The 25,967-nt window shown below is 40.0% G+C and overlaps 1 pseudogene; it reads right to left on the minus strand.

Annotated features, from left to right (window-relative positions):
• Positions 1-8,964: 8,964 nt before the first annotated feature.
• LOC118847572 overlaps positions 8,965-25,967 on the minus strand; it is a 36,234-nt pseudogene continuing 19,231 nt past the window's right edge.

A 25,967-nucleotide genomic window follows, 5' to 3' on the forward strand; every position in this document is an offset into this window, starting at 1 on the left:
TATGTCTCAGGTTTGGGGAGAGGGGAGCAATTTTGTTACTACTGTTTATGCTGTGTTATCTTAGTAAATTCCCTTGTTTTGAGCTAATTGTATCAACCATTTGACTAATAAAAGTAAATACACTGGTGGGGACTCCTGAATTATAGTTTTAAGAACATAGATGCACAGAGTACATTGAACCAGAGATAGGAGGAGTCCAGATGGAGAGATATTGTTTGTTCTTCATTCTGTGAGGTTTCAGTGATCAAAATTTATATTCCTTTGGGGAGTGCACCCACAGATAAGGGTGATTCCCTATGTGGACAGAGGGAGAGGAGGGAGGGAAAGGAGAGATGGAGGTGGAGAGTTACAAAAGAAACAAAAGATCCCAGGGGAGGTAATAAACAGATCCAGAACCAGATTGCCAGAATATATGTATGAGCATGTCTTCGTCAACAACTGAATAAGGTGGAAGACATAATTGCTACATTAGATACACTTTGAGTAATCATTTTTTTTTGTACAGAAGGAAAGATACACCCTGATAGGCTGGCAACAAGTTTAAGCACCAACTTTTTTTCAGGCAAAAGGACAATTGACAAGAGACTTGAGAGACAAGAAATAAGAAATCAGGAGAGAGAAGCTGTCAAAAGTCATGGAGATGAACAGTGGTAGGGAAAGTGGGAATTAGAAATAATAATGAAGGGTAGAAACAGCAATTATAGTAATTGGAGAAATTTAAGTAAGCAATTGGGATGGTGGTTGCAGAAGCTGCTGGTCAAGAGTTAGAGCATTGATGAGAAAGTCTGAGTACTTGTCTTGATGGACAAGAAGAAAGTTAAGGACATCTAGATAGAAGACAAAACAACTGTACATTCTAGAAGGACATTTTCGATTGTCATCTACTGCTCAGAATTGATGATTTCCACTAATGGAAGTACTAATGATTGTGGAGTTAATTTTTGGCTTAATGATTTTTCTGTATATCTGGCCTAGGAGTTCCACCCAAGGGTACCAAGGGAGTCTTCCTTGTTTTCAAACTGATTAAGACAGATCCCTTCCTGCCCTAACAAGAACCTATTGCTAGCTAGTTCCTACAATAATTTTGGGACTCGTTTAGTGGCTTTTTTCAAATCGAATCTAACAATCAGTAGATCTCCTGTCTCTGTCAGGGGAAGTAGGCTGTAGTCAAACATGTCAGTACTTTTTGAGGTCTAAGTTGAAATCTCTGCTATAATATGATGATGGTTACAGATCTGTTTCTGGAGAAATTGGTAGAGCTCTCCAGGTTTACTATACTCCTTTCACAGAATCAAAGATTCTTGGAGCTGAGAGGAACTTCAGAGTCACTGTATTTCAACCAGAACCTGGTTATCCTAACAAATGTCTATTTAGCATTCACTTGAAGACTTCAATTGAGGGAAAATGCACTAACTACTAATAGTAATTCTACTTTTGGAAGGTTCTGTGTGTTAAGAAGCTTTTGTTTATATGGTAGCAAAATATGTTTCTGCACCTTTTACTCACTACTCCTAATTCTGACCTGTGGGGCCATATGGTACAAGTCTTCCCTCTGTCAGGCATTCAGGTACTTGAAGGAAACTCTCATTTCCCCAAACATCAACATTTTCTTCAGCTGTTAAAGGCATGATCTTGAGACCCTTCACCTTCCCAGATACTACTATTAAATGTTTTCCAGCTTACATTTGTGTTCTGATGAGAGCAGAGTATAATGGGGCTGTGACCTCCCTTGTTTTGGACTCCATGCTTCTCTTGATTGAGAATTATTGAAGGCCTTTCGACATCAGCTTTTTTGGGCTGCCCTATCACACTATCAATTTGTATGAAGTTAGTTATCCACAAAACTCACTAGATCTTTTTTTTTATGTACCCTAGCTCTGTTACCCTAGCCTTCTATTGTTTGTCATCTCCACAGGAACCTTCAGCTATTTCCCACCCTGGAGTCTGACCTCACCCCAGTCACCCCAGTCTGCTCTAAACCCCTCCTCTAGTCATCCCAGACTACTCAAGACCAACTCTCATCTTGCCTCCATTAAGGCGCTCAGATTCAATCTAGCTCAGTAGATTGAATCTGGCCCGCTTATGAAAACAAGCGTCACAAAGGGTGGGACTTCTTAAGACAACCCATTATGGCAAACACTTAATAAACTTTGTCTTTTTCCTTGGCTGAGAAGACTTGGGTCGAATTCTTTTGGCAGGACCTGGCGTGTCGGTATTTTGGAGTCTCGAGCACCCCTCAACCCCAAACCTCTTCAGAACCATATGGGCATACATTGCATTGCTGCATCCCAGATTGTGCAAACATCTTGTGCTCCAAAGAAGAAAGGAAATCTATAAATCTAAGGCCATGTTGACAATGCTGCTACAAATGATAGTGTTAAACACATATTATTACTAAGTTACACACTTTGCTAAAAGGCAAGAGAATTAATGATGCTTTATTTTATAATTTTTGCTCCTTCTACCATTCTTCTTGCTATAATACAATTTTGTTACCACATACTTATATTTTTATTATTATGCTGTGTATTGTTATTTTTAAATGTTTAAATACTCACATAAAGATTTCAGTTCCTTCCTTTCTTCCTTCTCTCTCTCTCTTTTTCTTTCTTCTTCCTTTCTTCTGACTTCACTTTCTGCCAAATAACTCCTTGGATTAAACTGGAAGGGCTGTGCATAGTGGATTGTTTACTTCTTTAAATGTCTCTTGTTCTGGTTTCACAGCAACTGGTTGAAACATGAGGGAATAGGAAACTGTTCAATTCCCAGACTTGTCTCATACTTTCCCTTAGTCATGACTTGCACCCACAGAGGATGAATAGGGAATTAATTAAATTCAAAGAGCAATAGTCAATGCTGACATAAAAGAATGATGATTTGGAAGAGCCTTGGTGGCAGGAAATGGCTTAAAATGTCATTTACCCTCTGCCAGAAAATCATTGGAGTCTCAACTATTGCCATGAGATTCACTGTGAAGAAATTTGGAGCTTTTAGGGAATCTGTGTATTAAAAGATAGAAGAAAGGAGTCATTTTTGAAAAGAAGAAATAGCTTAGAGTAGGGGCTCTTAACCTTTTTTGTATCATTGACTTCTCTGGCAGTCTGGTGAAGCCTTTTGACCCCTTCTTAGCATGATGTTTTTAATTGCATACAATAAAATCATATAAGATTATAAAGGAAACCAATCATATTGAAATACAGCGTAAATACATGTAAAGACAATTTTTAACATTCATTTAAATTTTTTAATTCCAAAATTTCTCCTTCCTTCCATTCCTTCTCCCTTTCCTAAAATGGTATGCAATTTGATATAAGTTATATGTGTGCAATCATATAAAACATTTCTATATTAGTCATGTTGTGAAAGAAACATACAAAAAATAGTGATAATAATATGCTTCAATCTGCCTTCAGACTCCATCAATTCTTTCTCTGGATGTGGATAACACTTTCCATTATGAGTCCTTTGGAATTGTCTTGGATCATTGTATTGCTGAGAAGAGCTAAGCCATTCATAGTTGATCATCTTGTATAGGTTTTTTAGAGAACGTAATCTTCATTTATTCTCTCTCTATGGGAAAATGTACTCTGAATTCTGAGCAACCAATATATGAGCAAACTTTGTTCAGAAATTTTATGATGAGACTAAAGTGCTCTACGCTGGTATTGTCCGTCACAGGGAAAGTTAATTAGCAAAATGCATGAATTGTACTTGAGCATGTAGTTAATTAGTTTTTTAAATTATGGCCTCTTCATTATAGCCATTAGTAAATTAAACCCTTTCTGTATTTCCACAAATATGCTTGAAGTAACAGCATCATTGAATTTTAGAGTTGAAAGTTTTATGAAACAGTAAATACTTTTATATAAACTTCTATATTTCTAAAAAGTTTTATTGATAACTTTTGCTTTTTATACCTTAAATGTTTCTGCCTTAAATGTATCCTGCCTCTGCAGGATAGAAAAGGAAGAAAATAATCAGTTCAGCAAAACCAGTCAACATAGCAGCCATGTCTGACAGTATCTGCAACATTTCAAACCCATGGTCTCCTACCTATGCAAAGAATGGAAGGAGATAAGTTTCTCAACTCTTCTCTAGTGCCAAGCTTAGTCATTCTAATTACACAGAATTCAGTTTTGTTTTTATTGTTATTTTTCATATATGTATAAGTAAAGTTCCTTCTTTTAAAAATAAAATTTTATTGCTATCTTTTATTTTCATACTGTTTGCTTTTACTTTTGTATCCCTTTTCTTCTCTCCTCCCAGAGTTCCATCCCTTGTGATAAAAAATTAAAAAAAAAAAGAAAAAAGAGGAAGAAGAGAAAAGATTCACCAGAATTTATCAACACATTGAAAAAAATCTTATGCTGACTTCAATGCTCTACTCACGCATAAGCTCATATCTCTGCAAAGGACCAGGGGAAGGAAACACATTTTTTTTAAAATACATATTTTTACTGATATTGGTGAGGTTAGGAAAAATGATGAGGGCAGGGAACCATAGGTTTCTAGGGGTGCTTGAGACCCCAAAATATCGACAAGCCGGGTCCTGCCAAATGAATTCGACCCAAGTCTTTTCAGCCAAGGAAAAACAAAGTTTATTAAGGATTCATCATATTGGGTTATCTTAAGAATTCTCACTATTTGTGACACTTGTTTTCACAAGCAGGCCAGATCTAATCTATTGAACTAGATTGAATCTGAGTGCCTTAATGGAGGCAAGATGGAGATTATATACAGAAAGACTGTGGGAGGGATCTAGGGGTGGTCAAGTAGTCTGGGGTGACTAGAGGGGGGGTTTAGGGAGGGTCTTGAGGAGGAGTCTAAGGAGGATCTTGATGGGACTGGGATGACTAGACTCCAGGAAACAAGAGAATGGGATTTTGATGGGATTAAGGGTGGGAAGCAGCTGGACAATAGAGGGTTAGGCTAGGTAGAGATTTGGGCCTAGATACCTAGATAATGAAAGGCTTATGGCTTCAGGGGAAGGCCAGATCAAGTGGGAAGATACAAGGAAAGTTCAAGGGGGTTCCAAGAGACTGTATCCTATCAGGTTAAGGGGGTTCCCAGAGACTGTACCCTCATCATTCCCCCCTCAAACAAATGGGACCCAAATTCTTTTGGGGTCAGGGACAAAGGTCTCAGCTTCTGGATCTGCTTCCTGCTGGCAAGGGGTATAGAGCTGTCCCTGCCTCGATGGGTCCAGTTCAAGGGGTACGTAGTATGAGGATTCATCTGGAAGTTGATGGCTTGGAGCCTGGAGGAGACAAACCTAGCAAGGAGGTTAAGCAAACAAAGACCAAACAGACAGTATAAGAGTATAATAAAAAAAATATAAAAAAAACCAGATGGTATAAGACAGTATGATAGAGAAAGGACAATTTCCCTGGTGTAAAAGACAGTTTCCCTGGAGGGAATTAAAGATGTCTATTTTGTACCTAGCTCCCCTAATGATTTGTTCTGTGTACCACACTACTTCGGGGTTCAGGAGTGTGTGGCACACCCAAAGAATTAAGTCAGGGGTATCTAAGAACAAGGTTTGATGCTTTGTGAGCCAGTGGCTAGCAAGCCACTGGTGGCTCTCTGCTTCTAGGATGCTCTGAACTCGATGGGGAGTCAGAGCTTTGAGGGGTTGGTCAGCTAGAAGTTTAGAAGCTCCCTCAATTAGAATGGCAGTAGCAGCCAGGGAGTCTCATTGTTTTGAAAAAATAGGCAACTGGCTCAGGCTCAGGTCCTAAGGACTGGGTTAGGACTCCCAAAGCCTGTCCTTTCCTTTCATCAACATACTGAGTGAAAGGTTTTTCTAGATTAGGTATAGCTATTGCTGGAGTGGTAGTCAATTTAGTTGTCAAAGTCCCAAAAGCTTTAGCCTGGTCTGGGCCCCACTCTAGAGGCAGTGAGTCAGGGCCTTGAATAGCAATTAATGGTTGAAGTCCCTCCCAGGCCTTGGCCTAATTGGATATTGAAGGCAATGGGGGAATACTTCAGGATCTCTGAGATGAACTGTGGCTGGGGTGGCAGAAGTGGCTTGCCCAGGAATTCCCTGATCCCAAACAGTTGGCTCAACTGTCTCATACACTTCCAGGGGAACATAGGGAGGTCTGGTGAACAGAGGGAAAAGGGAGATGGGAGGTTTAACTAGAGAAAATTGGCTTCCCAATTTCACCTTCAGGTCCCTTCCCAACAAGGGGACAGGGCAAGAGGAGAGCATAAGGAAGGAGCATTCAAACAACAGATCCTCAAGTAGGCAGGGAAGGGGGTATGTCTGGAGACATCCCTTGGTTTCCCCTTTGATGCCATGACCCAATGGGTCGAGGAGTGGGTAGGACCAGGGTAATTGGTTAAAACAAGAGAACATAGCCATGATAAAGTGGGTATCCTTGCCTTCAGCCTCGATTTTCCCCAGGGCTCCACAAGAGAGGTGAAGAAAGTGGGAGCACTGAGAAGCCCCAGGTTTTCCCTTCCTTCCAAGTCTTGAGAAGACTGAAGGACAGGGTACCGGGAGGCAGCTCTACCCCTTTTCAAACCTTGGGGACAAGCATTCCTCCAATGTCCCTCCTGGTCAGATGCTGGGCATGGTCCTGGAGGTGTCAGTCCTGAGGGCTTCTTTTGGAGGGGCGCCCTAGAGGGGCACTCCTTGGAACAGTAACTTTCCTTGTGGCATTGAAAGCAGGTTTCCCCACTGTCCAAGTTGCCAGGCTTCCTCCAAGGGGGCCCCCTGGAGGGGCACTCCTTGGGTCTTTTCCTGGCCATGGCAGCAGCCAAGAATTGAGCATATTCTCTGTCTCTAGCCCTTTCCAGGCGTTCTCTTTCCTCTGTTGCAACCAGGTCTCTGTTGTTAAAGACTCCAAAGGCTGTCTCCAGTAATTGGACAATGGGGTCCCATTGTCAATTTCTGCAGTTTCCTTCTAATATCTGGGGCAGACTGATTAATGAAAAACATGTTAAGGATTGCCTCCCTTCTATAGAATCAGGATCCAAATTTGTATACTTCCTAATAGCTTCTAGTATGTTTTGGGAGAGGGCAGATATTTCCTTTTCTCTCTGAGTAATTTCCCTAATTTTTCAAAAATTTATTTGCTTTTGAAATGCTGTTCTTAGGCCTTCTAACAGGCAAATTACCATATGGTCTTTCTTTTCTCTATCCTCACTCTTTTCATAATTCCATCCTGGGTCACTATTGGGAACAGTAGCTGTTCCTGGGGGGTATTTTATGGGGCCATTGCTAGCCAAATGATCCCCAAATTTTGGGGCATGTTCCGAGATTCTCCTCTTCTCCTCAGTGGTACAACGGGTAGAGAAGAGGATATGTAAATCACCCCAAGAAAGTTCAAATTGTAGGGACAGATCCCTAAAACCCTCAATAAACTTAGTGGGATCTTCTGAGTATCTCTCCAATTTCTCTTTAACTTGAGCAAGATCCGAAATGGAGAATGGAACATGCACTCTGATTGTCCCCGTGGAGGAGGCAGGCACTTCCCTCAGGGGAAAAAGCCTTGAAGGTGCTGTGGAAACTGAGGCTTGGGGAGGGGTATATGAAGTCCCACTTATTGTGAGGGAGGGGCTAGGGGGTGCTGGCTGAACTAGATTGGTCTGCAAGGCCAGGGGATCTGGCTGGCAAGGGAAAGGGTCAGCTGGCACCTGAGGAGGGGTAAAGGTCATAGGGGGAGATACCAAAGAGACCTGAGTGGGTACCACCTCAGAGAGAGGGGCCAGGGGAGGAGGTACTGCCAGGGGGCAGGCCCAAGGCTAGAACCTGAGTAGGGCTTGCCTTGGGGGTAGGACCCATGGTGGTGGATACTGCAGGGCCTGAAATAGGGGCAGGCCATGAGGCCAGAACCTGAGTAGGGGTCCCTTCAGGGGAAGGGGCCACAGAGGGAGGCACCTCAACAAGACCCGTGGCTGGAACCTGAGCAGGGGTCGCCAAGAGGGGAGAGGCCATGGGAGGAGATGCAGGGTAGGAGACCTGGACGATGAAGGAGGCAGGAAAAGAGGGGAGTTGGGCTAGAGGAAAAGGGAAGGAAAACCAAGGGAAAGAGGAGGTGGCCAAGGAAGGGAGAGCACAGGAAACAAGGGTGCTTGGGGGAGGTTGGGGAGTAGGAGGAGGGGCTGGTGCTGAAGCCCTTGGGGCCATAAGAAGGGGGTCGTCCAAAATGTCCTGTTGACCCCCATTGCCCCTTTGTGGGGGTGGATCTAGCTATGAGCATATTACAACCTTTTCTGAGAATGGGGTTTTGAGAAAGCTCGACAAAGGCCATTATGTAGAAAATTTCTCTATGCCTAGAGTGGTATTTCTCTTCATTTTCCCATGTTAAATTAGTCCCCATTCTTTAAAACTTAACTCAGTTGCCAGTTATTCCATGAAGCCTTTCACAGTCAGTGTTAACTGACTTCACTTGACCCTTTAACAGGTTTCTCTTGACTCTTTGTTTTTTTTTAATACCATACTTTATTATTTAATATTTTTTAGTTTTCAGCATTGATTTCCACAAGATTTTGAGTTACAAATTTTCTCCCCATTTCAAACAATTCAGCATAGGCCATGATATATCATTATGCAAAACCCTTCCACACAACTCATGTTGTGAAAGACTAACTATCTTTGGTTCCCTCCTATCCTGTCCCCCTTTATTCAATTTTCTCCCTTGACCCTTTCCCTTTTCAAAAGTGTTTGCTTTTGATTACCTCCTCCCTGTATCTGCCCTCCCTTATATCATCCCCCCTTTTTTATCCCCTTCCTCCTTCTTTCCTGTGGGGTAAGATACCCAATTCAGTGTGTATGTTATTCCCTCCTCAAGTCAAATCCGATAAGAGCAAGATTCACTCATTTCCCCTCACCTGCGCCTTCTTCCCTCCAACAGAACTGCTTTTTCTTGCCATTTTTACTGTGAGATAATTTACCCCATTCTATCTCTCCCATCCTCCCTCTCTCAATATATTCCTCTCTCATCCCTTAATTTAATTTAATTTTCCTTATTTTAAGCCATTGTTATGACAATATCGTATAGTTAGCGGCAATATTTTCAGCTTTAAAGGTTTGGGTGAGTACAAAATTCTTCATCATTTTGTCTCAATCTTAAATTTTCCTTCTTAGTATTCCATGGAGAAAGAAAGTGTAGTATCAGCCATCTTTTTTCTATAGTCTTCATTAAATCTCTCATTCTGGAGTACAGTGAAATAATTTTTCCAGTCCCCAATGACACCTAAAATATAGTAATGAAAAAATTAGTAAGTGTTTTTAATAAAAGCAAATGACTCTAGACACACATGCCATAGTGTTGTGTAGAGCGCTACCTTGACATCAGGAAGACAAAGGTTCAAATCCCATCTGACACTAGGCATGTAATGATGAACAGGTTATTTAATCTCTCTGAGCCTCAGTTTCCTTTTTTTGTAAAATGAGGACAGTAAGCCTGTTTGTGCCTACCTTATGGGTTTTTGTGAGATTGAAATGAAATACTGTATGTAAAGTGCTTTGAAAAGGTTAAAGTGCTGTATAAAGGTGGATAATTATTACTGTTTCCTTTTTTTCTCAACAGCATGTTGAGTTTTCATAGCTGTAATGATTGGAGTAGAGATTTAGAGCTGAAAGGGACCTTAGAAGCCATCTAGTCCAGCCAGCACAGGTCATTTAAGTGACTTGTCCACAGTCACGCATGTAATTAGTGGCAGAGGCAGGATTTGAACCCAGGTCCTTTGACTCTAATCAGAACCCTTTCCACCCTAGCATGTTGTCTCAGTGAGAAAGGAAGGTATTATCAATCTTATTTTATAGAAAAAGAAGCTGGTCTAGAATTGAGCCTAGATTCCTAGTCATGACTCCCTAAGGTTACATTGCTACCATGTTAATAATTAAGGATACTATTTATTTTTTAAAATCTATCCTACATGTAGGAGCTTACACTACCAATACATGGAAAGAGTAAACCTTTTTTTTTTTTTTACAATTATTTCTGCTTTTTCCCATACGTCATTATGATTCAGCTCATGTCACTTCCTCTATGAAACTCTCCTTGATTGCTTCAGCTGGTAAGTGCCCTCCCCCATTGCCTTATATTTATTAGCATTCGTTTTTCATTTGCCAACATGTGCATTTCCATGCTAGAGTAAAAGTTCCCTGAGGGCAGGGACGCCTCTGTTTTTGTCACTGGATCCTCAGCATCTCGCATGGCAGAGTGTAACATTAATCATAGAGCAGGTACTTAATGAACACTTGCTGGTTGTTTGAGTATTTGGAAATAACAGTGTATAGTAAGCTAACAGAATTGTACGTGGATTAAAAATATCTTTGCACTCATACAAACTAGCTCACCTTCACTGGCCTCACACATAATGGCTGGTGGTGGTACCATTTCTCTTTATTTCCAACACAGCCCTTAGTGTGTCAGTATAAAAGTGTAAGATATAATTATTAACCATTAAATAATTTTCATTAATAGTAACATGCCAGATATATGCTAAAATTTAAGTCATTAAAAACCCCCAAGATTCAAAATATCCTGAGTTTTATTTTGGGGAGGGAAGGGAACAAGCATTTATTAAGTACCTGCAATGTGCCAGTCACTTCACAAAAATTAACTCATTTGATTTTCACAACAACCCTGGGAGGTAGGTGTTATTATTATCACCCCCATTTTACAGTTAAGGAAAATGAGGCAGACAGGTTAAGTGACTTGCCCAGGGTCACACAGCTGGTAAACATTTGAGGCTAGATTTGAACTCAGATCTTCCTTACTCCTAGGCCTGTTGCTCTATCCACTATGGCCCACCTACCTGCCTCTGTTTTAAAATTTGGTTCATTTAGAAGTTCAGGACCTTGTTTGTGGGATGTCGATATTTTTCCCTAAATGGATTTTTCCCAATTTTCCTGTGAAAATTCATGCAGAAAATAATTCTGTGTATGTGTATATAAGAGGGCTGTTTCACTTTTAAGTCCATATGAGTGATATATATGGTAATGAATAATGCATGAGAAATGCAGTCTTGGGTGTCATAGAAATACTAAAGATTTTATGTGATTTGGGTCATTAATTAGTCACTAAATATTTTAAGGAAGATAGTTAAAGGACACGTACTTTCCATTTCTAACTGCTTGTACTTCCAAAGTGTCTCAAGCAAAATTAAGCTCGTATGTCTACAGACCTTGTGCTCTTCTTAGAGGAAAGGAAAGGATCTCTAGAAATTCGAAACATTATTATGAGAGTCCTAGAGATCAATGCTGTAATGAGGAGGAAGAGGTATTAATTATTCTACCTAGTAGAAATTTTAACTGGAGGTTGTTATTAGTTATAAACCCTGTTAACTAGCAGGCTAATTAAGGATAGACTGCTACTCACTTAATGCTTTACTTTTTGCTCTTGTAACTCTTCTCATATTGCTTCATTGGGGAGGGGGAGGAAACGAGACATGAACCCTTTGCCTTGCGTTGGCACTTATAAAACTTTTGAAGTTGGACCTTGCCCAAATAATATACCTTCTTCAAGGTTCCAGCACTGGAAAGCACCTCAAAGGCCATTTAGTTCAAACCTTTCATTTCACAGATGAGAAAACAGGCCTAGAGAGGATAAATGACTTACCCAAGGTCACCTGTAGTATCTAGGATGGCATATGAATGCAGATCCTCTGACTCCAGAGACAGGGAATGCTTTTTGCTCTGTACAATGCTGCCTCCTCAGTATTGAGACATGGGAAGAGCTGAAGGGCTTGGGAAAAGTGTATCTGGAATTCCATGATGGGTAAAGGTGGGAAATAGCACAAAATACCAGCACATGAACTTTGAGAAAAGGAGAGGCAAGGAGAAGAGGCAAAACAGCCTTTCTTCTGAAGCCATTTTCCTTTGATAATGATGAGTCTGTCTATACCTTTGGAAGGGAGCAGATTCATGTGGTCAACGGTGAGGCAGGAGAGGCTGGAAACAAGGTGGGAGCAGAACATGGTGAGGGGGAAAAGTGGCTAGAGGAGGAGTTATCTGAATCTAGGTTGCTAGTTGCTGCCCTTTTGGGTGAGCAAGAAATGAACTGAGGCGCCTCTGTTTCCCGAGTTCCCCATCGACTTGATTGAGACCCTTTGTCGGCCCATGAGAAAGCCAATGGGGGACTGTTAGGCTGTTTTTTAAATTAAACGTTGAGGATACTTGGGTGAGAGTTCCTAAGTGTAGGTACCTGAATGATGTGAATCAGGTAACTTCTGGGTTTGGGGCATGCTTATAGATAGGTCGGAGGTAACCTGGATTTGAGAACAGTTATGGGTAAATAGCCTATGGAATAGTTGTTTTAATGTATTTCATGTCTATTTCCTTTTTTCTTTGGTCCTCAACGTGGTAGGTAATTAAGCCGTGTTTATATGAGAGAGAATTACTTCCTGATCCTGTATTTTATATTTGATTTTATTCTATAAGTGATTTTGTTCTGTAATCATATTCTGCATTCTGTGTAATAAACCTAAAGCCTTTTCTCTGTCACTGAGTGAAGTTTGCCAAAGTTCAATCATCTTTTTCTTTGAAGATAGATAACAAAGGCTTAAGCTTTCCCATATTCATTGCTAGTTAAAGAAAACCTCTATTCTCAACATTCTCATAAAACATCATTTCGGCATTTCCTGCAAGGTTTGTGGTTTTATTCTTGAGAAGCTGGATTAACTGACCTTCCATCTTTAGCAATTAATTTTCTATTCCTCAGATGCCAGTGAGTCTATATACTTGGGTCCATATCAGTAACTTCAGGAAGCAGCTGGGATCCATAAAATTCACAAAAGCATTCCTTAGAGACAGAGCTATGGTCTCCTTCCCACCTGTGGGATACGCCCAATTTCTTTGATGTAATTAATAATGAGCCCTCAACCTTGTGATGCTGGCCAATAATATGATTTCTCTTCTATTCTTTGTTCTATGCTAATAAAAATGAGCTGCATTTTCAATTAGGGGGCTTCCAGCCAGAGGTGGTGCCATACTTTATTAAGGTGTACCCATCTTTTATTATGAGGTTGCATGCCCCTGTTAATAAATGATATCTTGCTTAGAGAATTGCTTCAATTTAGCGTTTTGTTAAATTTCACATATGACGTGTGGTTGATTCCAGTATGACACATTCACGTGATAAATGTTTTTGAGACTCAACAGACTAGGAATGAGAGTGTAGTTTTCCATGTGGGTGAGTGCCTGAATTTAATTGGATAAATTGGATAAATTCATACTAACCCTTCCTTCCCCAGAATAATGCAGTGAGTAGCTGCCATCAGCAAAAAGGGCAGAGCTGGAGGAGGCAGTCCTCTGTAAAACAGAGAGCTTGGCATTCTCCTTAAGCACCATTAACTGGTGTTGGTTGAAGTCTACAACTGCTAGAGTGAGCATGAGCTAGCCAAAACTTAGCCAGGTGGTACAGTGTATGGACCTGAAGTCAGGAAGACTCATCTTGATGAGTTCAGATCTAACCTATGTACTAGTTGTTTGATCCTGGACAAGTCACTTGACAGTATAAAATGAGCTGGAGAAGGAAATTTCAAATGTCAAATTCTCCAGTACTTTTACCAAGAAAACCCCCAATGGGGTCATGAATAATTGGACATGACTGAAACAAATAAACAACTAAAATGTTGTGTAGTTGGAAGTAGCACCCCTAAGGGCTAAACTCTATTTAGCTCCATATAATTTTACCACCACGTACTGAACACAATTTATTAATAAGAAATGTTTTAATGCCCCAAGAATTATCCTCCCTCCCTCCCTTCCTTGCTTTCTTCCTTGCTTCCTTCCTTCCCTTCTTCTTTTTGTATCTAGCCTAAATTAAGATGCTCATTTATCCCATCAGACATTATCCATGGATATATCATTAAGCATCCTTCTCTTTTTCTGTCCACAAATGATCGGTAATTGTCAAGTAAAGCAATGTTTCATTTAAGGAAACCATATTTTGTACACTGAGCTATCTCTAGTTTGAAAGATAGAAAAGTGCTTATGAATTAATATTGATATTTAAAATATTGAGTGCCCTAAGGAGGTAGCCTAATGAGTGAGTTGTCCCCAAGCCAAGAAGATCTGAGCTGAAGTCCTTCTTGGAATGCATATTGGCTGTGTGATCCTGGGTGACTCTCTGAGACTCTAAGTTGCCAAGAAAGTGTTGAGCTGCACTGGTTGCATCCTTATCTAGGAGTTTTCTATACCAATGAAGCACTTTCTATACCAGTCCAGCACTTCGTACTGTGCAAGATCATGGCACATAGTAGTCACTATAGGTTGCATAGTGGATAGAACTCTGGTCCTGGATTCAGGAAGGCCTGAGTTCAAATGTGTCCTGAGACACTTCCTAGCTGTGGGACCCTGGGCAAGTCACTTAACTCCTGTTTGCCTCAGTTTCTTCATCTGTAAAATAGGAATAAAAATCATAGCATATACTTCCCAGGGTTGTGAGGATCAGGTGAGATAATGATTGTAAAGCACTTAGTGCTTGACACTTAGTAAATGGCATAAAAATGTAAGTTATTGTTATTATGATTATGATGGCAACTTGGTGGTACAGTGGATAGAGCGCCAGACTTGGACTCAGAAAGACTCATCTTCCTGAGTTCAAATCTGGCCTTAGGCCCTGGGCAAGTCACTGAACCTTGTTTGCTTCAGTTTCCTCAAATGTAAAATGAGCCGGAGAAGGTGATGGCAAACCACTCCTGTATCTTTGCTAAGAAAACCCCAAATGGAGTCATAAAAAGTTGGGTACAATTACTGAACTAAACAAATTATTATTAATGTTCCCTATATCTATTTAAAACACTGACCATAATGAAGAAACTTCATTTTCTATGTTTAATAGGAATGTATACTGTAGAGCCTATATCGAAGTGCATGTCATCCTGGGGAGGAGGAGGGAAGGGGCGGGGAAAATGTAAAACTTATGGAAGTCGAATGTTGAAAATTAAAATAAATAAATTAACGTATAGAAAAGAAACTCATGTACATTACCTTTCCTCATGAATGGGGAGACAGATTGATTCATTAAGGGGTCAAATGTGTAGTTTGACATGGGATTCTTCTTCATTACATTAAATGAAGTATAATAGATAATTTCATCTAAAACTTTTTCATCCACCTTCTTCCCCAGGAATCCATCACCTTCTCAATTTCACGCCTGGGGTGCTGCAGAGAGAATGAAAGGAGAAATGAGAACTTCTTCTTTCTACATTAAGACCAAATGTGGTAATGGGCATAACAGCAGAGGACTAATCATTGGTGGGACTCGAATGAGTGAACTACCGGTTCTCTGCTGAACTGAGCCCAGGCCCAGCCCTGTGCTAACAAGCGGCTTTGGCCAGCCCAACCTAAAATGAGGTACCGGTTCTACCAAACCGGTTCAAACCGTCTGAATCCCACCACTGGGACTAATATGGGAATGGTGATGCATCCCTTTACAAATCCACTGGTTCTCCTTAGATGTTGTTCTGAAGACCTTTGTCAGTTTTGAGGGTAGCTGAGATTTGTAACAGGAAGTTCTATTAAAAAGGTCTTGGGCAATACCAGTTCCATCGGAAGCAAGATTTTAATTCTTGGTTAGCGCTTCATTTGTAAACTTTGTGATTTTTTTAAAACTCAAAGCCTGTTTCATGCAGCATATAAGTGATGAGGAAAGGGGTTAATATTGCTGTTCTACAGCTTAAGGGGCATATATGTGACAGATAGTCTTTTTTTTTCTGCATGGAGAGAAGGAAGCAACCCTTAACGTATCAAAGTAGACTTTTCTGTTGCCCTTTCAGAGGTGCCAAATAGGTGGTCCAGTGGATAGAATATATACTGTGCCTGGAATAGTAATAATGAGTATAATAACGAACATTTATATAGCGCTTACCCTATGCTAAGCAGTATGTGAGGTGCTGTACAATTGTTATCTCATTTCATTCTCACAACTACCCTTGGAGGTAGGTGCTATTATTATCCTTACCTTGCAGGTGAGGAAACTGAGGCAAGCAGAGGTTAAGTGCCCAGGGTCAAATGGCTAGTGCGTGTCTGAGGCCAGACTTGAATTTAAGTCTTCTCGGTTCCAGACCTGGCATTCTATCCTCTACACCAGCTACGTTTAAGTGCTACCTGAGAAACAGGAGTAACTGTGCAACGCTGGACAAGCCACTTAACCTCTGCCTGCCTCAGTTGCCTCATCTGTAAAATGGGGATGGTAACAGTACTTACCTGTTATGAGGATCAGTCATCATAATATTTGTAAAGTGCTTTGCAAACCTTAAAGCACGATAGAAATGCCAGTTATAATAATAATAATTATTATTTATTAATCCCCTTATTCCATTGCAAGATTTTCTATTTACCATTACCCTGAGGTGGCTAACCTACTCCCTCTTTTAGTTCCTGGGCTAGCCATTCTTTCAACTGGCAGTTGCTTCAATAGGAAGCATAGAGGAGATTCTCGATCTGAGGCAGTGACTTGAACAAATTTGAAGGCATGTTTGTTAGTGGTGCCTTTGGGTTGGCTCCTGGTCTGCTTTGGATTAGCTTTACTTACCTATTACTATCATTTATGCCCTAGCATAAACAGACACAGGCTATAAAAACAACACTGAATCCCTATCCATAGCTGGTTATCTATGCTAGCTTATGAGTTGTATTTCCGACTGACGCCTTCTCTGAATTTTCTGAGAGCAGTTCATTGTAGGAGTCAATGACTTTAAGGACATTTCCTCTAGGGTGTGTGGAGATCTTCCTTATTCCTGGTATTGTGAAATCTTTGAGTTATGCCCTAGGGGTTAAGTCACCCTCTAATGACTGAGTTGAAGGATATGAACCTCCATAGGGATTTTCACTGGGGTCCATATGTTCTTGGGGGAGGGAGTTAGAGACTTATTGTGGGTTAGAAAGGAGTTAGAGACTTATTGTGGGTTAGGAGAGTGGGATGCCTGAAACTACTGCCAAAAATTCTATCAGATGTAATATAATTTTGAGGTCCTACACTCGTTCTAAGCTGGGTAAACAGCATACTCTTGACCAACAGGGGGAAGCACAAAGCAGCATAATATTCCAAAGGGAGGGTAATTAACTGTATGTGGAAATGAAGGCAGCAGTAGGGCAGAGATGAGAAGGGAGGGAGGGAAAGAGAAAAGAAGAAAATCACATAAATAATAATGGAGAACAGTAGCCAATGAAGAAATTTAGGACATAAACAATCACTACATCATTCAAATGTTAGAATGAAAGGCCATAGAAAAAAGGTTTGGAGAGTCAAGGAATTAGAACTTATTTAAACTTGAAAAGGAACAGAGATGATAATAAGCATAAATACAGGAGAAATGGGAATGCCGTGTTTTAAATGGATTGAGTTGAGTGTCCCTGGGAAAGAGCCAAGTAAATTTTCTCTCCCCAGCAGTATATGATGCAATGGGTAGAAAAGTGGTTACTGGAGGCTACTTTGTTGTGAGTTACTAATAACTCTTAAAAGGCTCTTGAAAGATGCTAGAAATCTGGATTTTTAGAACATTTTTTGTTTGTTGGATTTCTGATTTGGATAAATCTTTTGTAGCTGCTAATTGACCTGTGCACAACTAAAATTTTGTAGTAGGTACAGATTCCAGGCAATGTAGACTGCTTTAGCTTCACGTCTTATTCATATAGATTTGACCTTGTATAAGTTATCTTACCTCTGGGTATAAGTTTCCTCGTATGTAAAATGAAGAGGTTAGATGAGATCATTGGTTCTCAAAGTGTTAGTCTGTGGAAGCCCTAGAGGTTCTTGAGACCCTATCAGGGGGTGTGTGAGGTAAAAATTATTTTCGTAATTGTTGTTATTCAGTTGTTTCAGTTGTGTTTTACTCTTCAGGACCTCATTTGGAATTTTCTAGGCAAAGATACTGGAATGATTTGCCATTTCCTTCTCCAGCTCATTTTACAGATGAGGAAAGTGAGGCAAACAGGGTTAAGTGACTTACCCAGGGTCACATCTGAGCATCTGAGGCCAGGTTTGAATTCAGGAAGATGAGTCTTCCTGACTCTAGGCATAGCACTCTATCAACTGGGTCACCTAGCTGCCCTTTCATATTAATAATGCAAACATATTCTTTGCCTATGAGAAATTCTTCCCTTTTCCCAATACATATCTGTGTGAGGCCAGATTTTCTTCATAAATGCCAACCCAAACAACATATCCCAACAGATTAAATGTAGAAAAAGGTAGGAGAGTCTAACTGCTTTGTATTAACCAGACATTACTTAGATTTGCAAAACTTAAAAAATTGCTGTTCTTTTCACTATTATGTTTTGATTCAGAAATGTGGTTTTTAAAAGTATAACTATATTATTTAAGTTAATGTTTAATGGTTTTGTTATTTTTAAATAAATTGAATATTTTAAAATGTACCAATGATAATTTCTAATATAGAAAATATTGATAGATGCTGCTCGTTAACAAAATGCTCTTTGGGGTCCTCAATAATTTTTAAGAATGCAAAGAAAGTGTGCAACCCAAAGAGTTTGCCAAGGTTTAGAAAGGTTATTTAACTTGACCTTAGTCACACAGTCAATAAATGAGAGGTAGGATTTGAACTCAGCTTTTCCTGACTCCAAGACTAGAAGTCTATTCATTGTGACATATTGCATCTTAGTCTTCTTCATTACTTTCATAAAATTGAAATGATAGATAAAATAGGCATATGTACAATCCAAATTATTATGTACTTTCTTAATGTCTTCATAGAAGAGGTAGAGAATGGGATAAATGTCTTTTGCTTCCCACCATCCTTTTACGTGGTCATACCAGGAACCCCATGGACCTGAAAGAGAGGATCATGGTTATCTTAGTCACAAAGAGTTAAGGACAGTATATCTGCTGCTACTTACTCCCTGGGACAAGAGCAAAGAGAATGTTTGGTATCAGCACACTTTCGGTATATGGTCTGTTTCTGTCTCATCTAGGAAATGACCTGGACCTTGGCCCCTGAACCTGTGGATCCCACTTCCTCAGACTTTCTGGTTTCAACATTGGTCTTGATTCTGACCATCTTGTTGCTTTTTACTTCTTTTTATTCTGACATCTCGTATCTCAACCTCTGCTTCTGATGTTTACTGACCAGCCAACTCTTACCTCTTGGCAACCTTGGTGGTTCAACCTTGCCTGCCTGATGCCAACTGACTAGATTTGACATTTGGAATACCTATGTGAGGGCAGGGCTGAGTCCAGCTAAGGCTATAAAGTAAGAGATGTTTGATTTTGATCTTATCTTTTCTTGCAGAACACCGCACTTTTCTCACGCCAGTACTCAGAACTTGGTATGTACAATGTCTCTCCACACTTCCATCTATCAAAATGTCTGTTTTGTAGTCCTGGAGGGTCAGTTTTTATTCTGTCACATTAGAGAGCAATATTATAATGTCATTCACACTAAGATATTGTTGACACATTAATGTGTTACCTGTCCCAGAGATATTTGCATTTCAGTGTGAATGTGGGGGAATTATTGAGTCCTTTATTCGTGCCTTTCCTCCTTATCCTTCATGTATCTTGTGTGTATGTATTGTTTGTGTGTTGTCTCCCCCATTAGAATGTGAGCATCTTGTGGGCAGAAATGGGGTTTTTAACCTTTCTTTGTATCCTCAGCTCTTATCACGGTGCCTGGCACGTAGCAAGCACTTAGGAAATGCTTGTTGGCACTGTGAGTATAATGACTGACAAGTCCTGTGGCATCCCAGGGGGTGTGATATTTTTTTAACATGGGAACTTTGGCCACATCTCTTAAATCACAATCACCTATACGTAAATAGATTTTACAGAACTGTTATGTTTTTTAACATATTATGTCCAATATGGTATATACATATTGGATAGTTGAGTTGACGCTGCTTGATCCCCAGCCTTCTGACCCTCCTGAAGGAAATCAGGACAACTCTAAAAGGCATGGATGTGGCTTAGGAAAATCCCAGGAGGTTTATCTTCTTCAGTACCTCAATGAATCTATGATCTCATTGATGTAAATAATCCCTTTAATAATGCACATGGCAATTAACTCCTCTATCCCATCTCCATACTGTGAGACTCTTGTCTCTGTCTTATAAATAGTGATACTAGGGTGGGGGGGGGGTCTACTCAATATACTGTCCTTTTATGTCTCTTGACATTGTCTAGATATCAATGGGTTATGTGGCCTGTTCATTAGTTAACCATTAATTAACCATTTTTCTTGCTACATCTTTGCATGCTATATTTACATAACAGCTTTGATTGATATGTTTACATAACAGCTCCTATGCAATTACTTATATATAATCGGTGCAGCTTTCTTTTTTCCTCTTTGGGCAATTTTAAACTTCAAATTATTGGAGATTGTGGTAATCTATTATTTGCAATTGCCGTTGTATACAACTTTGCCAGAGGAACGGGGTATTAACAAGATGGATCTTAGTTTCAGAGAGAAGATTGAGGTCAATACAAAAACTGCATAAAAATCTCTGTGTGTGTTTATATATGCACATGTATTTATAGAGCACATTTCCAACCTTAAACCACCACACAAATGCTATCTATTATTATTATCATTATAATTGTGTGCTGATGGAGGAGCTATGTGGGTTGTTTGTCCATTGCGTATCACGTACTGGACAATCAGATATTCTGTATCCTCATGTTTTTTTCCAATGAGGATTCTTAGAGCTAATCTTTTGAATGCTTAGGAAGCCCTTTTCAGAGGCCCTGAATTGTTCTAGGACTGGATGGGGGAGAGAAGATGGTGGAAGGTTTTCAAATTTGTAATAATAATAATAGCTAGTAGCATTTATATAAGACTTTAAGACTTATCCTCACAACAACCCTGGGAGGTAGGTGCTATTATTATCCCCACTTTACAGATGAGGAAACTGAGGCAGACAGGGTAAGTAAGTGACTTATCCAGGATCACAGCTAGTCCAGTGTCTGAAGCTGGATTTGAACTATGGTTTTCTTGACTCCTGGTCCAGTATCTAACCCACTGTGATACAGAACTATATTGGAATTGAATGCCATGCATGGAAACTGAGAATGGATTATAATCTTCTTTTGACTCATTCAGGAAAGCCTCACTCCAAACCTACTAATCCCTAAGTTTGCCTTCTTCACATGTGTTCACCATGGTCACTAAGACTCATTCAGGCTTCCTGTAGTCAAAGTGATGGAATTGGCTCCACTCTTGGTACAAGCAGAAAGAAAATTTGAAAATTAAAACTAGCATTAAGTACATTACAGAGATGTTTTCTATACCAGATATATCTCATGAGAAACAAATTCCTATAATGCTAAGGTATATTAATTATCATAGCAAAAAAGAAATGTATTAGGGCTGAGGATTATTTTGATATCTTCCTTCAGAGGCGTCAAAGTCCAGTGACTCTGGACGAGAGAGTGAGGCTGATGACTTCTCAGCTCTGCCTCACTTAAATGCAATTCATGTGGAAGTGAAGACATCAGGCTCATGATGGACAAACATAAAGGACAAAGAGCAGCAATAACAATCTATACTTTATGGATGTTAAGGACACTACTCTAGCAAATTTATTGATATCTGGCTTAAAGAAATAAAGATGAAGTTCAGCTAAATGTGAAGTGGCAAGATGTCTGTGAAGTCACAATGAAAGCAAGGAAAAGGATGTTGAAGTAAGAATTTTGAATCTGAAAAAGAAAAAAATTAAATTCTCATGTGGCTTATAATTTTCAATTGTGTCACAAAACTGCAACTTCAGTCTTACGTTGCAGACAAAATTTGTGATAAATTTTTACTGTTGTTTTGTTGATTAGTCATATGTGACTCTCTGTGACCCCATTGGTTTTTTTGTTTTTGGCCAAGTTACTGGAGTGGTTTGGTATTTCCTTCTCCAGCTCATTTTACAGATGAGGAAATTGAGGCATAGAGAGATTAAGTGACTTGTCCAGGGTCACACAGCTAGGAAGTGTGTGAGGCTGGATTTGAACTCAGGTTCTCAGGACCTCAGGGCTGGTGTGCTATCCACTGTGCGGCCAGCTTCCCTCTGTGATAAATAACAGGTCATATTTACTAACTGTACGGTTGAAATGGTGGATTATCTGAAAAGTGTTAAAATTACACACTTGAAAGAGTTAAAACAACTCAAATCATTGGCAAGTTATAGAGAAGCAAGAATTGATACCACCAGAGTTGTAATTTCTCAATGATCATTGCTGTGGGAAAGTTTATTGAAACATATGCAAGAAAGTTATGATTTGAGTGTAATTTTGAAAGCATGCTTGCATATTAAAAATTACTACAGATTAGAAAGTTGTTATTTTAAATCAAATGCTGCCTATTGCCATTGTTAAATTTGTTCATGCTAAATGATGTCTCTGGTTGAAACACTTTCATGTAGAGAAAATGAAGGGGGTTCCCAAATTGTACCCTGCATGTAAATAGACTTGAAATCCCAACCCCTTAGTACTCCCACTGTTACAAGGTTCATTATCCATCCTCCAGCAAATTTCAGGGCCAGGTATATTCACCACTTTTTTTTAACAACAGAATTACTATCTTTCTTCAGGAGCTGATTTTCCTGTACCTCACTCACCCTTGCCTTCCAGGAATCTTTCAAAATACTCTTCCCAGCTTCCTGGATCTGGAAGTCCTTTACTCATCATTTGGAAATGGAAAAAGGACACCATGGTATCCTTGGGATTTCTGGCCACATAGATGATCTGGAGTAGGTAGGAAGAAAGGAGAAAAATAAATTGTCAGAGAGAAGGATAAACACAAAGTTTTGTATTTAGCATGTCTACCATGTAGGCAGAGAGAGAATGTGGTGGACAACTGGGAGCATACTGGCAAATGTTTAGCAACTGACTCTCCAGAAAAGAAATAAGTACACTTGACACACTTTTGAGTTGAATCAGCGTTATTAACATTTTCTACATAATTTTCTTTGGCCTAGAAAATATACAAAGCAATCAATCAAACCCTTATCAGTAGCTTGTCTGATTTCTGAGGTGTAAATTCTCACACTGAAAGTTTAACAAATTTTTCTTCTGAGAGGGTATAGGCTGACTCCAGTACATGACTGTGTTGAGCTATCCTTGAAGCCAGAAACACCTGGGTTCATGTCCTGCCTGTGATACTTCCTAGCTATGTGACCCTGAGAAGGTCACTTAAATGCTGAGTGATGAAGGTAATTGTCTAAGATTGCCAGCTGTAAAGAAGCTGCTATCTGCATTGGAAGTGCAAATTCTCTATATTGATGTAATCACTGGTACAATCTCTACTCCTAGTCCTATCATGTAACCATAACAGAATATCTTTTTTGTTTGCTTTCAAATCGAGTTCATTAACATATACTTTTCACTATACATTTATTCATAATTAATCTGTTTCTCTGAAATAGGCGTCAATAAAATTGCTTTGGACACAAAGTCCAAAATCCCATGTAGGCATAACATAAATATTTGAAAAAGTTTTAAGCTAAAACTGATATATCTTTTGTCAGTGTATGTTTGCTGTCTTCTAATTTCTGTTGTGGACTTGGCATATCCTTTGTTATTTTTATCTTAACATAGTTAATGCCAGTTTGATTGTGGATGTGATCACAATGATAGGAGTGAACAGTTTTCTATTTCCTAAAGAAGCTTGCAACTTTATGTTTGATTAGAATTTGGCTTAAGGTTTTATTTTGTGAAAAAATAAGCCACTTTGTGTAGGACACCAGAAGTCGCATCATATTTTTTTCATGACAAGTAATACATTAACTTGGTGCCATCTAGGTAATACTAGTAACCAGTTTAGTATTACATAAATTGTTTAGTTGGACCATATGTTTGTCATGTTCTATCTAGCTTTGCTTGGGGTGGGCAACTGGGTGTACTCCAGGGTAATGGTAAGCACTGGCTTATGCAGGGGAAAGTGGAGCCCTGAACATTGTCTGTAGGTTGGTGATAGAAACCCATGGAGACAATATGGTGGTTTCTGATTTTCCCAGTATTCTTATACTTTATTCCCCTCTGCACCGTCTATAATTCAGTACACTGGCCTATTTGCTGCTTCTCACATAGAGCTGTATCTCTGGATAGTCCATTTGTGCAGGTTGTCTCTATGCCTAGAATGCTCTTCCTTTTCAACTCCAACTCCTAGCTTTCTTGGCTTCCTTCAAACTTCATATCAAATTCCAACTTCTAAAGGATGCTTTTCCTTCTGTTTCCTAGCACCCAATAGCACTTTCCCTCTGAGATCATTTGCTCTACTGTATATAGCTTCTATGTACATAGTTGTTTGCATGCTGCCTCCCCTGTGAGAATATGAGCTTCATGAGGCAGAGGCCATGTTTTTGTCTTTCTTTCATGTCCCTAGCACTTAGCACAATGCCTGGCACATAGTAAACACTTCACAAATGCTTGTTGACTGGCTGGGATAAGGTGAAGCTTCTTTGTGCACAACATCTTGGAATCAGAAAAGAAACTTTTAAGGGTGGGGGATTCAAGAGCAGTAGACTTTTCCTAAGTTAACAAATGGGACAGAAGAAAAGGGCATTTCTATCCATTAAAAAATTCTGGTGGTAGCTATCCACAGATTTCCAGGACACTTTTCTTCTTTTTCTAGGAGTTCAGTGCTTCAGTGCTCACATACTTTCTTGCCTCCCAAACTCCTGCACTCATACTAAGGGACTTCAGCATATTGTTAATACTCCCTCAAACACCCTTGCTTTCCAGTTCCTTAACTTATTTCTCTACTCCTGCTCCTTCCCCTCAGCTCAGTTTCACACAGAGATGGAACTCCCCTTGATCTTGCCAATACCGATATATGCTCTGCTTCCATGTTCATGAACTTTGAAATTTCTTTATTTTATCATAATGTGTCATCATTCCACTTCTGCCTGTGCTTTGCAGCTCCTAACTGTATTATTCAACCTTACTAGGACCTCTAAGTCTTCCACCCTTCAGATCTTTTCCCAGATAAATACTTCTATACCGACTATACTCTCCTCAATCCCCATCTTGACCCCTTGGTCAGCCAGTTCAAGTGTACACCCTCCTCTTCTCCCACTTTCCTTGCCCTTTTATGCTGTTGCCAATCTTGTCCCTCTGGGCTTCGGTCTTAGATTGCTTCTGCTATATACTGCCTTTACTCCTCCATGATCTGCTGGATGAAGCTAGAGAAAATCATGAAACTGTTCTGAGTCTACTGCAATTTACATAGTCTCAACTTGGCCCTCACTTAGCAAGGGGATCCATTTGTGCCTGCCTAATCAAATCACTGTCCTATTCACTACATAATGTTTTTTCAAATGTTTTCAAATGTCCCATACCTCCTTGCCCTCCTTTCTGAGCTGAGAACCTTGCTTCATATTTCACTGAAAAATTAAGGCAATAAGCTGAGAGCTCCCCTTATCTTTTCTTCCTTATCTCATATTTCTTGGTTGCCTTTTTTCCACTATCTCCTCTTTCATCTGTCACACATGAAAACGTAGTCTTTCCCCCCATTGAGGTGAACTCCTGAACGTGCACATGCCGTCCCATTCCGTCCCGTGTTCTGCAGCAGTTTGCTTCCACCATCAAGAGTGACTAGCGCATTTATGTCATCCCCTTCGATCTGATGGTGCACCAGGCCTAGTCCCAGGCAAGGGGCAGAAAACGTGAGATCCTTTGAAAAGGAGAAAGGGCATCAGGAGCTGGAGGTTACCTGTCTATGTATATGTGTGTGTGTGTGTGTGTGTGTGTGTGTGTGTGTGTGTGTGGGGCGGCAATGGTGGAAGGGAGAGAATTATCTTTAGGTGAAGGGTTGACAGTTTATGACATTAGAGCCTCCATGTCTGTAGGATATCCCCTCCTCTCCTGCACCTCTTCTATTGGAGTTGGGGAGGGAGGTCATGAATCTGATTGAACTTACTCTAGTACATCTCTGGACCCCTCCCACATCTACCTTTCAGTTGGGGCTATTAGCAATGCCTCTCAAGTTTGGGATACCAGTGCTGTACTCTCTAAATTCAGCCATGCCTGGGGTAATATCCTACTTACCCCACTCTGCATTAT

The sequence above is a fragment of the Trichosurus vulpecula genome, chromosome 4 (genome assembly GCF_011100635.1).
Source record: "Trichosurus vulpecula isolate mTriVul1 chromosome 4, mTriVul1.pri, whole genome shotgun sequence".
NCBI classification, from domain to species: domain Eukaryota; kingdom Metazoa; phylum Chordata; class Mammalia; order Diprotodontia; family Phalangeridae; genus Trichosurus; species Trichosurus vulpecula.